The 15,897-nt window shown below is 40.6% G+C and overlaps 1 pseudogene; it reads right to left on the minus strand.

Moving 5' to 3' along the window:
- Positions 1-3,977: 3,977 nt before the first annotated feature.
- Positions 3,978-5,770, minus strand: LOC128885683 (uncharacterized; annotated as a pseudogene).
- Between the last annotated feature and the right edge of the window lie 10,127 nt (positions 5,771-15,897).

Genomic DNA, 15,897 nt, shown 5'->3' on the forward strand with positions numbered 1-15,897 from the left:
GACGTAGAAGCATGACCGGGTACTCCCCAAGATTTTCTTCTCTTTGGGTTGCTGTAATGAATTCATTTTTCATCACCAGTGACGATGCGATGAAGAAAACCCTTTCTTTTTCGCCGTTGGAGCAGTTATTCACAGACGAAAAAACGACGTTCAATGTCTCTTGGCTCAAATCATAAGCAACTTAGGTTCCTTGCTTTTGAATCATTTTCAACGCATGTAATCGCTTGGAAATGGCTTGGTGGGTAACTCCTAATGCTGAAGCAAGCTCTTCTTGCGTTTGACACGGATCCTCGTCGAACAATGTCCAGTTCAGCATCTTCGAAGGTTTTTGGCCTTCTTTTATGCGGACGATCGTCAACATTGAAATCGCCGTCTTTAAACCGACGGAACCTGTTACGGCGTGAGCAAAATAACTGGGTTGTATTTGAAAGAACGTCATTCTGGTATGCTCACTTCGGATGTGAACGTTAATCACAACCGAATTAATTAAACTATTGAAGTAGTAGAACTGGAATGAGTCTTTAACACTTTTTAACAAATAACTTTATTTGGTAAATGTAGCAGGTTTCTACAAGTTAGTTAACTCAGTGGTAGTTCGTGAGAATCTGCTCTTCTCTTTTGGAGTGACAATTGAAGACACCTCGGTGTATCTCTCCTACTTTCATTTGTCACCCCTACATTCTCAAAATGCACCCTGATTGGTGCTTGGTTTAGAAACGAGGCCCAATCAGGGTACCTAGAGTCCTACACCACCCTTGTAGGTACGCCTTCATCAACGGTCCTGGAGGCAAGGGTGGGTGGTTACCTGATGTCTTGCAGAAGGCCACTGCCACTCATGGGTTTTTCCCAGTTTACAACACGAACAGCTGCTGAGGATCGGAACCGCATGAAATTCTAAAGACCTCATCGACGGTCGCAACTAGATCGATATTGACGGCAATATCAGCATAAACTCAAAAACAGCCTAGCTTTTCCCGAGCATGTTATAAACTATTGTTGGCCGTCCGTTTAGTGGTTTATGTCGCTCGAAAGGTTCAGACTTTATAGTAATTCTAACTATACATCTATAGAAAGGCAAAATGTTTGAAGCCATTTACGAAGTAACAGAACCAATCACGACACATTGTTTCGCTTAGAGCAGCATCCCATACATTTTTTGAAAATTAGACATTTTCACACAACCAATAGTATGTAACGCAAAAACAAAATCATTAATGTGTTAAAGCGGTTTGCTTATAATATGTTTAACAAGGGAACACATCGAACTGATACACGCCGATTACAATGAAACTTATATCTAAAGCCGCGGTAGCGTCCCGGCGCCAAGTAAATGAAAAATTATCCGTCACCGCATATATACTGGCGTTAGAGCTACCACGTATCTTTTACAGGAGAGATGGTCCATTCCAACCTAACCTGACATTTCTTTTATGAATATCTCAACACGCCTGCAATATTTTCTAAATTTAAAGGCATTTTTCTTATGTAAACCGCATATAAGCTTTCGAATAAAACCAAAATCATTAAAATCGGTCCACTTACAACTGAGATATCCTAATATCATGTCATGAATCTGTCAGAAACGGTATTTTTCGTATGATTTTCCCGTCGTCAACCTTTAGTCAATAGGAGCTAAGCAAAAGCCGAGTGTCGTTTGTCGACTCTCGGAATCATTCGGTTCGGCATGGCTCATCGGCCATCGAGCGTTGAGAGTCGAAACAGATGTCATCATTTATAACCTGCCAAGTGTCAAAAGTTCTTACACTATTGCATTATTAATTATGTTACGAGCCAGGGCGATAGCGACGCGCGTGTGAGCCCAGCGAGTGGGATAGATTTGAGAATTGAACCAATACGATTAATTATTGTGTATCAATGGTGCCGAAGGCTAAGGATAGATTAGACAATGCAGACGACTCTGACGCAAAGTCAGATAGCTGCAGGAATCGGTATCGCCCAGTGAAGGGTAACCCTAGGTTAGGGTGTTTGGTTGTTGGTCATTGGAGACAAATGCAGACGCCTCGGACGCGAAGTCAGGTAGCTGCTGGGAATTAGTATCTCCCAGTAAAGGGTAACCGTAGGGTAAGGTTCGAACTGTGAGGTTGTTGGAAAAAGTGCAGACGACGCGACTCTGACGCGAAGTCAGATAGCTGCTAGGAATCGGTATCTCCCAATAAAGGGTAACCGCAGGATAGGTTAAGTTTAGGAGTTCGGGTTGAGTACACAATGACTAAATCGTATCGGTAATGAATACTACGCGTCGCGGATAAAGCCTCGCAACTTGTTAATTTAATAGAATAATAACTCGAGCGGTAAAGTTATTATGTTCAGGGATCGTTACACTGACTAGGTTTGGTGATTTCAAAGTAAAGGTTTGATGATTGATTTTACAGACTTTTAAGTTTACACAAAGAGTATATATTCAAAATAACTGTACTAATTACAAGTATCCAGTGTCGTGTTGTCGCGGTTAGTGTATGAAGTTAAAATTACCTAAGTGTTGCGCGGTGTTGACGCACTGGCGATGCGGGGGTCGAGAGTACTTTTATGGCCGTAATAGATTTTAAAACCGTCTTCGCGGATCTATATGGTAACGATGATCGAAAGGAACTGAACCCCGATCTCACTAGAGTACTACTCTGCAGACGATCAATGTGTCTCTAACGAGTAACTCTTTCGTACTAGCCCCCGAGCAACGAAAATCGTGGGTTTATATACCCCTAAATGTTGGTGGGGAACCGTCAGTGATTTCCATATTAGGAAATTTGACGGTTAGGATTTTCGTTGCTCTGAGGTCGGCAGTTGTGTGCCCTGGGAAAAGGGTAGATTAGAAAGTATCCCACGCAACGCTAGTCAAAGATGATATTAAGAGGATGCAGCTGCAGGATGCACTCCAGTGAGACCAAGCTCCAAATTCCAGAAGGGTAGATAAAATAAGATTAATGAACGCGAGCTTCTAAAAACGGAGAGTTTCTGTATACGTAACAATTATATTTATATCAGAAAAATGTTTTCAATTTAGACTTTTTATGTAGGGTTTAATAACAAATTGCTGTCAATGTTGTAAAGTGTTGATCGATCTTGATTACAAGGTAAGTTGTCAAAATCTGAATTGCGAGGTACTTTTATTCATACAGAAAACTGTTTTTAATATACATAGATCCATACCACCAGTGTTTTGAATTTAGACTTTTTATGCAGAGCTTATACCAATGAAGGGAACCACAGGCTTGGAGGTTATTTATTAACAAATTGCAGCAACTGTTGTAAAATGTTTATCCATTTTCATTACAAGGTAAGTGGTCAAAATCTGAATTGTCAGGTACCTTCATTCATACAGAATAGATTCATACCACTAAAGTGGTTTTAATTTAGACTTTTTACGTAGAGCTTATAAAAATGGAATCATTTTCTCATTTCATCATTAACATTAAAATTTCATGCACAAAAAAAAAATTGCAGGTATATATAATTATTTATAAATTGAACGAATAAATGTTTATAATTAATAAATTATATGAAATATACATATATATATACAGGGTGTCCCAAAACTCGGGGAGGAGCCGGAAATGGGGGGTAGCTGAGACGATTCTGAACAACAATTTTCTTTGCAAAAATGTCGGGTGGGGCTTCGTTAAGGAGATATTAACCGAAAACCCCGACCAATCAGAGCGCGCGTAGACCGTTCGAACGGTCGCGGTAGCGAAGGCTATGCGCTAGGCGGCAGCGCTTGTACGCGAACAAGTGACTCGACGTGCATCGAAGGACATTGACGCTGCCGCCTAGCGCGTAGCCTTCGCTACCGCGGCCGCTCGAACGGTCTACGCGCGCTCTGATTGGTCGGAGTTTTCGGTTAATATCTCCTTAACGAAGCCCCATCCGACATTTTTGCAAAGGAAATTGTTGTTCAGAATCGTCTCAGCTACCCCCCATTTCCGGCTCCTCCCCGAGTTTTGGGACACCCTGTATATATATATCGCTTTTGTTATACCCTCTCCCTTTATTTTACTCCATCCAATTAAAAAAACAAATAATAATTTAGATTTCTTATGTAGAGTTTACAGAAATATCAATTTTATTTTTATAAATTTAAAATAGATTCTATATAATAAATAATTTGGAAAAAGAAGTGAGATTCGATAGAAAGCTTCAAAAAACTAAAAAAATTACGTCAAGTACTTGAAAAAATGGAGGAATCAAGGAGTTATCATTGAAAAATAGAAGTTCCCCATAAAAAAAACTACAAGAAAATAGAAAAAGATTTATTTTAACGGAGTGATTCCCCGTGATCTTGATGACTTCGAACGGTCCTCGCCATTTTTCCTCTACTGGTTTAGCATTATAATTTCGTACGAGGACGAGGTTTCCCCTGTGGATGGGTTCAAGGTGATCGTAGGAAGTGGAAGGTTGTTACATTTGGACGTTGTTGATTGTCTCGATTATTTTGTTTTCGTGCTGTAACTTAAGGGATCATCACAGTGTGATCGCCCGAAAAATAACAGATTTTCGCGATTTTTTTTTATCGTCAGGATAAGCTAATCGGTCTGATTTTTTTTTTACAAATCAAGGTACTGATGAAGAATATAAAATGTTTTTTTTTTAAGTGGATTCATTTATTGTTTAACATTATCTTAATGCATAGAAAAGTGCGGTGAAAAAAAGGTCTCTTATGGTGGCCATGATTGCGGCCGCAAATTTGATCTGAAACAAAAATTTCAAAAAGATTATTAATCTATAGGGCAGCCACTATCGTGCTATGGAGGCTTTTTTTTTTAAATTTGACAAAATGGCGGCGGGTTGAACATAAAGTATCGAGTTTAGCCTATTTTTTCGACAGTTTTTCGTAAAAAAAAAATAGGAAGATTTCAGAAAATAAAGCTTCCATATCACGATAAAGAATTACGTGAAGAATGTTCTGTCAAAATTTCAAATGGATAGCTCGAAAACTCTTCCTTCGAGAGTGGCCACCGTTTTGAAAAACACCATTACGAGAAAAACGCATTTAAAAGTTGGAGTGAGGAATTTTCAGATAAATCGTTTACTTACGATCAATCGGCGATGCCAGGCCCATACAATATTCCTTCTGCTTCCTCAAATTGTTCATTTTCTGCGGAACTTTCGGTTCGACGAGCTGTCCTGGATTCTTTGCTGGCCAGAGAGCTTCGGCGTGTTTCACAGTTGCGATGCGCTCCGTCCTGTATTTAGCAGCGAAGTCCGCGGCTACCGGCCCTATGGTGACCCCCATTGTCTCCAGGATTTTCAATATTGGGTCATACCCTTCGTTGAACATGTAAGCTGCACAATATTTCGCGATTTCCACAGTTTGTTTCCCAGAAAATATGTGTTTGGGAGCGAGTTGCCACACGCAATGATTAAAACTCTCATTGTTATTTTGCGTGTTTGCGCCCGTACATCTCTCTAATAAATCTTCTGTGGCCAAGTCTTCGTAAATTGGCTTTAAAACCTCTTGGACATCGTCGTCGAGCGCTGGTGGATGATAATATTCGTCTAGACACCCATTGGCTTCAGCTTTCCGCCATTCGTACCACGAATCTCCTCCCGAAGGGCAATACTGATGCTGGGGATTTGCATCAGTTGAGCTTTTGTGGTAAAACGTTGCGCATATTGCTTTCCTCATATTTTCAATTGAATCGGAGTTTCAACGAACTGCTAAGCCATAATATTCTGAAAGATTGGTTAATAGCTTTAGCGTCAATTGCGCTTTTTTTGATTCGGTTTTACCAGATTTTTCTGCTTTTGAAGTACTCGAACGAGTTCCTTTTTTCTCTTATTTTTTCATTTGCTTGTCTGCAATTTGTTTTTTGGCTTTCCTTAATTGAATCAACTTTTCCTTGCTTCGTTGCCCCTTTTATAAATACGTTTTGTCACATGTAAAACGCATTCCTTTTTTTTGACGGTGAGATCGTCACCATAAGGCTTGGCTTCTAATAACATTTTGAATGTTTTCGTATCTCCGTCTCCTATATAAAATCCGTATTTTGCACTATGAAATTCCTCAGATCTCTTAAAAATTTCGATCATGCCATCGACCTCCATTTTTCCAACGCTGCCTTTGTGATTCACGTTGCATTCTGATTCGTGTGTCGCCTTCCATGCCTCGAACCCGACAGTACGCCCTTTTCCCTTCCAAAATGAGCAAGCCTTGCAAAAGCCTGATTTAACAGCAACGTCCAGGACTTTATTCGTATATTTTCCTATAACAGACACGATACTCATGCGCGAAGAAAAACCGCGTTTCGACCAAGATCCATCACCAGACACCGTGAGTATATCCGCTCGATTTTCCGCTTCCACATTTCTTTCCTTTTCTTCGGTGCCTGCTTTTCGGATAACGGCTTCGTAGATCGTTTTTACAGCAATGTGAAGCGTCTTCAGGATCCCATAATAGGTTGTGCTATTAAAAGTTGATGTCAGATCCATCAAAGCGGTAAAATTTCTGATGCCATGTATGCCGATGCCGAGCATTCGCATGACAAAACAGAAATGACGGTTGATTTCGTACGCATTGTTTATTAGCGGACAAGAATTGATCTCTGCTGGATCCGAACACATACAGTCAACACAAATTTTAAATCCCAATCCTCGAATTGATTTTTTATAAAATTTCACATTTCACATTTCACTATTGCACTTTTTACACTTCAGTAATTGTTGCAGAGCGCCGAAAACTAAACAAAATTCTATCAAAACATAGTTGAATGTTTGATCGATTTTAACTTCAAACTCCGGACACTTTTTTGCAATTTTTGCTGCTGAAGTACTTGCAAATGTTGTATCGGTCTCGATAAAATGTCGATTTGTTCCCTTAAACCCTGCGGATCTTTTCCTATCGTATCGTGGATGTATACTCCTCGAACCTTTTCTATCCTGCGACGCAGATTTTTTAGGCATTTTTTGTCAAAAACGAACTTGTTCCGTGGCAATCTCGCGTCGACCGATTGCCCTTACCGATAGTTCAACGCGGACTCGATGTATTACTATGACGCGTTGTTTCCGTAACTCTATGTTGACTTTTCGAAGTGTCTATGCGACTTGTATTTTCGAAGCGGACTGACTGTTCACCGTATGGTTTCGAAGTGACGACTCGCTGTCGTCTTGACTCTCACGACGGTGTCGGAGTCTCAGGTCACACGCTGATTGGTTTTCGCAAAATTGGAAAATTACCTATCACCGTGCCCCCGTGTTCATTAGGCCCACCCTTCCTAGCTCCCTTAGAGCGTCGTCGTTTAGGAAGGGTGGGAACCTCAATCGGTAGCGGGAGGACCCCGAATGTCCGGCAATGCCGGGGCCTTTCCTCCGGGTGAACATGTGGCGAACCGAAAGTACCGTTGGGTGCGAACGTGACCGCGCCAAAGTCACCCTTTGGAAAGACCGAGTTTATGATAGGAAAGCGGCTGTTGAGGACGAAGCAAATTAAAACCTTAACATTGTGGCAGGGTCATCGACTAAACTAAATTACTAAAACAACTCGAAATGTCGACTTAAAAACGGCTATTTAACGGTTCCGTCATAAACAGACTTTCGAAATTCTCGACCAGATGGTCCGTGGAACGGAACAGAACTGACGAACTTCGCGTGTTTATTCGGCGAAACTATAGAACTGAAACCCCGCAGGTAAAAAGATGGTCAAACTTTACTTTGGGACACCAAAAATGATGAACTTCTTTTGGTACCATCTAGTAATTTTTGGTTCGCAGATTACGAAAACGTAAGTTAAAATATTAGGAATCCAACGTTAAAAAGTTACGTGTATAGTTTCGAATTGTGTACATTCAGTTCACAATCCTTCTACAAAATCTAAAAAGCATACGCTTTGAAAGTATACGCGTGCAGAGGGGCTGGACCCCTCGAAACTATGAACATCCCTCAGGTTAACCGTGTACACACCTGCGTGGCGTGCTCACGCGATCACGCTCCAATGCCTTTCGCTAAGAAACACTGTAGTGATCGAAATAATTCGAATTTCGATTTAAAAATTTGAGAGAATGTTTATAACCGTGTATATTATTGGATAATGCAAAAAAAAAATCGATTTTTTTTTACATTTCACACTGAGATGATCCCTTAAGATTGCCGATCTGCGGCTGAAGTGTTAGGTGTTCGTCTTGTTCGTCAAGAATACTGTTAGGTTCGTAACCTAATTGCAGTTCGAATGGTGTATATCCTGTGTTACGATTGATAGTGCAGTTATAATTAAGCATAGCTTTTGGTAAGAGAATATCTCACGGGTTCTCTGCGGTCTGATGGCATTTGATATATTCTTTTAAAATTACGTGTGATCTTTCGTTTTTGCCGTTCGACTGAGGGTGGTAGACGGATATAAGGATGTGTTTCGATTTTATGAGGTTGTAAAACTCCGTGAATTCTTGCGACGTGAATTCTTTTGCGTTATCCGTAAGTATTTCTTTAGGTTTCCCGAATATTCGTAGCCACGAAGCCCAAACGGCTTGTATGATGGCTGCAGTGGATTTATCTGTTAAAGGTTCACATATGATGTATCATGTCAAATAATTCTGAATTACCAGTATGTACTTGTTTTTTTTCGAAGATTTTGTCGTTTGGTTTCGCGGGGATGTCGATCGCTTAGTGTCCTTGTTTCTCTGACAGATTTCGCATTGATCTATATATTTCTTTACATCGCGAGTGATATTCGGCCATTCGTATTGCTTGCGAATTTTTTGGAAGGTTTTATCGTAGGTATGGTGCCCACCGAACAACGAGTCGTGTGCTAACCTGATTATTTCCTGAGTGTCTATGGGGGTCGGTTTGGAAAAGTAAATTTCTAAGTCTCGATTTAGTTTTGATAGAAGGGTGGCGATTTGTGTCTCGTAATTCCCATCTTGGATTACGTTAATTTTATTTCCGCTGGCTAGTATTTGCTTAAAGGTCTGAAGTTTAAACCTATTGGTTTCGTGAGGAGAGAGGTAGGTCTTACTTTTGTTTGTTACCTCCGGAGGTGTCTCTGTATAGATAATGGTGGGAGCATCTTTACGATAGCAGTGACGGATCGTGGTCTGGGAACGGATTGTGGGTGCCGTTGGATCGGCGGGAGCTGGTATTCCAAGTTTTTGATAAAGTTATCGTCTTCCGTCGTAGTCTGAGGATTGTCAGTGTAGTACGCTAAGTATCTGTCTAGTTCGTCTCCTACAACTTCTTGTTGTGTGACTCTAATTCTACTTCTGGAAAGTGCATCGGCGTTAATGTTAATTTTTCCCGGTTTGTAAATTATTTCGTATTCGTACTCTGTAGTTTTAGACGCCATCTCATCAGGCGAGAATTCGGGTCCTTGACGTTCATTATCCATACGAGCGGCCTATGGTCTGTCACAATTGTAAATTTATTGATGAAAATGCTTAGTTCCTTTTCCGTGGTGGTATATCGAGTTTCCGCGTTATTTAAGGTATGCGATGCGTAAGCTATCGGTTTCTCCGATCCGATTGGGCCTTGAGACAGAACAGCACCTAGCGCGTGGTTACTCGCGTCTGTTGTAAGTACGAACGGTTCCTCCCAATTAGGATACTGCAAGACGGGTTGGGTCGTTAGAGTGTTGCAAAGGTTTTCGAAGGCCATTTGCTGCTCATTCGTCCAAAGGAACTCGACATCTTTCTTTAACAGATGGTTCAGTGGCTTGGCTACTTTGGCAAAATCCTTCACAAATTTTCCGCACAATCCTAAGAATTGTTTAATCTCCTTCGCGTTTTACGGTACCTGGTAGTTTTTGACTTTGTCGATTCTGCTAGGATTAGGTTTTACGACTCGGCTGATATAATATGGTTTAAATATTCTAATTCCGGTTTTAGATACTCGCACTTGTCCGGTTGGAGTTTTAAGCCACATTGTTTTAAACGCTCGAATAGGGTTTTTAGATTTTTATCATGTTCCTCTAAGGTTTGACCAAAAACAACTATGTCGTCGATGTATATGAGACAATTGCTACCGACTAGACCACGTAATCCGCGATTCATGACTCTTAGAAACGTAGGGGGTGCGTTTTTTTAACCCGAAGGGCATTCGTACAAATTCGTAGTGTCCGTCCTTGTCCGAGAAAGCGGTTTTATGTATGTCTTCCTCACTGATTCCTATCTGATGGAACCCTAAAGCGAGATCGAAGGCAGAAAAATATTTCGCGTTTCCGAGTTTGTCTAATATTTCGTCTATATTAGGGATCGGGTACGAATCTTTAATGGTCTTTTCGTTTAACTTCCTGTAATCAATTACTAATCGCCACTTTCGTTTTCCAGACGCGTCTGATTTCTTGGGAACGATCCATAGTGGGCTGTTGTATGGACTATCACTGTCCCTAATGATTCCCTTTTCCAGCATATCTGCTACCTGTCGTTTGATTTCGTCCTAGTGAATCGAAGGATATCTATACTGTTTAGTGTGTATAGGCGTTTCGTCAGTAGTTTTAATTTCGTGCTCGAGGATTGAGGTTTTAGAAAGATGGTCACCAGGGAGCAGGAAAATGTCGTGATAACCAGTGATGATTTCTCATAGTTCGTTACTACCTGAGGTTAAGTGATCTAGGCGAGTGTTTTCTTTTAATAGCGTTAATCTTTCGTCCGTTTCACTATTATTGTTAATATGGAAGACCAATCGTTCATCGAATTCCTCGGTGGATTCGATTTGAGTTTTCAGAAAATCAGAGAGAATTGGCTGACCGTCCTTATCGATTTTCGTGATTGCTCCAGTCCCTGATTAACAAGTACCGTCTTGTTACTACAGTTATTATTCGGTTTCTTGCAACGTTTGTGTCTAAGTGTAAGTCTCTAGTGTAAGGGGTGCGCCTCTTTGTAGTGTTTCGTCTATTATCTGTTTTTTCTTAATTACCGAAATTTCGCTACCTGTATCGATGAGGAAGGTCGTCAGTCGAAGTCCTGGCAGCTCTAGTCGTACAAACGGGGAAGAGTCCATACGATGCTCCTCTGTTGCTGTTGGCCTGGCGTTCCCGATGGTGACCGTGCGTCTGACGGTTCGGTGTTCTGCGGAGCCCAATGAAAATTTCGCTGCTGTCCGGTAGATCTTCCTGGCTGGTTTCTCTGCTTCGTTCGGCATTCTGGTTCCGTATGCCCTCGTCGTTTGCAATAATTGCACTCCTTGCTCCTCCAGTCTAGAGTTAGATTTCTCTGGGTTCCAGGGTGTTGTTCCATTGGCCTTCTTGAGTCCCTCGGTAGTTGCCACATTCGTGTTTGCTGTTGCATGTATTGCAGCTTCGTATTGTACATGTGTGCGGCTTCGAAGGCTTGGTTGAGGGTCTCCAGCTGCTGGCTGAACAGATACTGCGAGATTTCTGGCTTGATGTTGCGGCGGAAGCACTGGATACCTTCTTCATTGCATATTATCTCCTTTATATCGATGTATGCTTGCAACCTTCTTTCGGAGTTTACGGCTGTTAACAATTCGTTTTGGATTTGGGAGAAACGATCTATAAAATCGTTTATCGGTTCACTCGGTCTCTGTTTGCATGCATTGCGTTTGGTTTTTAATGCCGACGTATCAATCGTTTTCCCATACAAGAAGCGAATTTTCTCTATTAGATTCGGTATGGTCGCAATGGTGTCTGTATCGTTGAGGCTGCGCGTCCTTTTAATTTTTGCGATATTATCGCTAGCAAGAGTAGCGCACTCTGGTCTGAGTACAGCATGAAGGAGACTTTTATTACGGTATTAATGAATATTTCCGTATTATTTTCGTCGAAATCCGGAATCAATGGTAGGCATTGTTCATATTTTCCGATAGTGTGGCTTCCAAGTGTTTCATTAGAAGGGGTTGGTTGAATGTTTGCTGACGTTTGCCCAACTGGCCTAGATTCTTCTAAAACTTTGAGCCTATCAGCGACTTGCAAAACTTTTTCGGCTAACAAGTTAAAGTCTACTTGGAGACGATTCGGACTTTGTGCTCGCGACATTGTGTTGGGCGAAGCAATCACGTAGTCAATAAGAGGGTCGGACAGAGAATCGGTGGAGAGACTTACGTTGGTTTTGCTCTGTCGCCAATGAGTCCACTGGTCGTCCAGGTTGTTCGTTCCTTGGGGGTTCTTCGAGTTTTTTCAGGATACTTCAACGATTCCTCCTCGAATGATATCTAGTTCAATTAGATTTTCCGTTGATTGAAGTCCGCAGACAGTATCCCACAGCTGCCACCAATTTATGTCGTCGAACCGCGAAGAAACAACGCTGGGTTTTTGTTGTAACGAGTTTATTTTTAACCGACTTCGAAAAGGAGGAGGTTACTCAATTCGACATGTACACATATATATATACATATATATATATATATATATATATATATATATATATATACATATATATACAAAAAATATAAAAAATATATATATATATAAAATATATATAAATATATATATATATATATTTTTTTTTTTTATGTCTGTTCACCGATTACCCCGAGATGGCTTGACCAATCGGAATGAATCCTGTTGCATCTTGTAGAGCATATTCCCCCGGTGATCCTGCCATCAAGACTTTTTGCAATTTGTCATTTTTTACCCGTTTTTTTTTTTACCAAAAAACTGTGATTTTTAGGTATGCTTGCCGATTACGCCGAGATGGCTTGATGAATCGAAGTGAAACCTATTCCATCTTGTCGAATATTTCTTCCAGTTGGTCGCGTAAAAGAAACATTTTGTGATTTGTCATTTTTTACCCGTTTTTTTTTTTAAAACAGAAAAATTTTGTCTTGCTTCTTACTCCGAGACGGATGGACCAATCAGATTGAAACTTCTTGCATCTGGAAGAGCATTTGCCATTTGGTCCCATAACAAAACATTTGTCCTTATTTTGTTTTTTTTAACTTTATATCACTTTTTATCGCAAAAAGCGTACTATTTCACGTATGTTTGGCCTGAAATCGATGAAATCCCTTACATTTTGTTGCCGTACAGGTTTTTGCGATGATCACATTTGCAAAAATTTATGAATTTTTCATATTGTTTATAACTATTGTTATTGCAAAATTCCTATTTTTTTTTCTTGGTTTATTAATTAATTCCGATTCCGATCCCGATTAATTCCATATTTGTATAACCTTCCAGCATTCCTGATAATCTCATTTGCAACTATACAGGGTGTCCCAAATATGTTGGATGTCCTTGAATGGGGTGTTTCGGGGGATGATTTGAAACAATTTTTTCATAGCGAAAATGCTGTTCGAGGCTTCGTTAAGGAGATATTGACAGAAACCCCCGGCCAATCGGGGCGCGAGTATACCGTGGACGCTTCCGAAAAAGGTGCATTGCATTTAATATGATGTATTTAATAATTTAACCAAATTCATCAAACGATGGTCAATAACAATGCAGTTTAAATAGAAACTATTTCACACTTTTCACTGCATTTTCCCATACTTTTAAACAATTATATCTAGAGCTAGTGCGTATTCATATACATTAACTAGAAATTATTTCATACGTTTCACTGCATTTTCCCATACTTTTAAGCAATTATATCTAGAGCTAGTGCGTATTCATATAAATTGACTAGAAATTATTTCATACTTTTCACTGCACCTCTTTCGAAGTCGGTTAAATTTTTTTTTCCAATAAATTATTTTATTCAGGATCGGTACAAAAGTCTCCCGCACCAACTTAGAGCTAGCAAAAGACTGCCTGTTGTCTCCGATGGGCCTTCTTTTATATTACAATTTTGAGGAGGCGGTAGCCCAGTGGAAGGGAGGTGTCCTAGAAAAGGGTGGTGTTCCGGGAAAGGGCGGTGTTCTAGGAAAGGAAAGTTTTCGGGCGGAAAAGTGAGAGCTGGAGTCATGTTCCGGTCCCAGAGGAAGTCGTAAATTTTTCGGTCAGATCTCAATAATTTAGTCCCGGATATTGGGACCGAGAATAACGAGACAGGGGTTGAGAAATTAGGGGGGTCCTTTCTGTGAATTTGGGAAAGCGAGAATGTAATAATTTAAGGTTGCTCGACAGAAGGAAATCAGGGTCCTCTCATATCCCCGGGTGTTTAGGTTTCACGTCGCCACAGTTCGACTCTTAAAACAAAGTATCGGCGGCGATACATAGAACGTCGATTCAATTTTTGACAACGAACAATAAGTTCATTTTTCGTGAAGCGTATTGATAATCCAACAGACTCTTTCGATTATACGAGTTCCTAACGACTGCATCATAAGGACAATGAGGACTGATGGTGAGATTTGGAAATACATTGAACACAACAGCTGAATCTACACTCTTCAAGAACAAACAACCGCTGCGATTCTATGTGAAGGGGATACGGATCATTTGGAGGATACCATTCCGCATAAAAATGGCATATTTCAAATCCGAACTACCTGAATTTCAACTAACAAATCCAGCACTGTTGAAGCCGATTCGACTAGCTAACACAGATCTGTCTGACCTTAAGTACGCAGACAAAAAGCTGTCGGAAATCGAGGGAATATTGGCGGATACGGTGAAACAACTATTCACAATAACACACACAAAATGGTATATGGTAGTACTCTATGTCCTGGGAGGATTACTCCAACGATTCGTCTAAGAGGACGTTCGGGAGGATTGAATACGCCTATTGTTTTCCTTGCTCTATCTTGTATTGTATGCTTCCATGTAAGTTTATTGTCTATCCATAGTCCTAGGTATTTGACTTTGTTGGTCCATTCTATTTGGTGGTTTCCTATTTTGATTTTTGCTGGATTTTTTGTTCTTTTTCTTGTGAAATATATTGTTTCTGTTTTGGTATCATTGATATCTAATTTCTAAGCTGTGAAGAAATCTGTTATATTTGTTAGATGTGTTTGTGTGTATTTCACCCAAAGCTTCCATGAGGTGGAGTAGATGGCTGTGTCAGCAGCGTAGAGGGCGATTTGTGTGTGTATGGATTTGGGTACGTCATTGATATAAATTGAGAATAGGATTGGGCCGAGGATGGATCCTTGTGGAACGCCTGCTGGCATAGGTCTAGGAGAGGATGTTCCGTCGTTTATTGTTATGTTACGTATGCACACCCGTTCTTTTCGAAGCTCGCGTTCATTTATTTTATCTACCCCTTGGAATGTGGAGTCTGGTCTTACCGAAGTGCACCCTGCAGCTGTACCATACTTTTCTCAGAATCATCTTTTAACTCGCGTTGCGTGGGTAACCCGTATCTAAACTTTCCCTAAAGCCCCACAGATGTTCACCTCTGAGTAACGAAAATCTCAACCGCCAAATTTCCATATATGGGAATCACTGACGTATCCCCACCAATATCTAGGGGTATATAAACCCATGATTTTCGTTACTCGCGGAATTAGTACGAAAGAGTTACTTGGTAAAGTCACGTCGATCGTCTTCAGAGTTGCGCTTCAGTGAGATCGGGCTTCAGATCCCTTTCGATCAACATTAACCATATAGATCCGCGAGGACGGTACAAAATCTATTACTGCATAGAAGCATTCTCGACCCCCGCATCGCCAGTGCGTTAACACCGTGCAGCAATTAGGTAATTAAATTCATACACTAACCGCGACAACACGACACTGTACAATTGTATTATTAGAATTATTCAGTTTTGAATATATAATCATTTGTTAACCTTGAAAGGTCTGTTAAATCATTATTAAACCTTCACCATTGGAATAAACAATCCTAACCAGTGTAACGACCCCACGACATAATAACTTTACCGCTCGAGTTATTATTTGTTTAGAATTAATAGTTGCGAGGCTTTATCCACGACGCGTATTATATTCCAACAATACGATTCAATCCTTACCTAACCTTCCCAACGGTTACTCTTTACCGGGAGATACCGATCCTACGGTTACCCTTTACCGGGAGATACCAATTCCCAGCAGCTATCTGACTTCGCGTCAGAGTCGTCTGCGATTTCTACTCCATCCTCAATCTTTGGATCTATT

This window comes from Hylaeus anthracinus, unplaced genomic scaffold (assembly GCF_026225885.1).
Source record: "Hylaeus anthracinus isolate JK02 unplaced genomic scaffold, UHH_iyHylAnth1.0_haploid 11981, whole genome shotgun sequence".
NCBI lineage: Eukaryota > Metazoa > Arthropoda > Insecta > Hymenoptera > Colletidae > Hylaeus > Hylaeus anthracinus.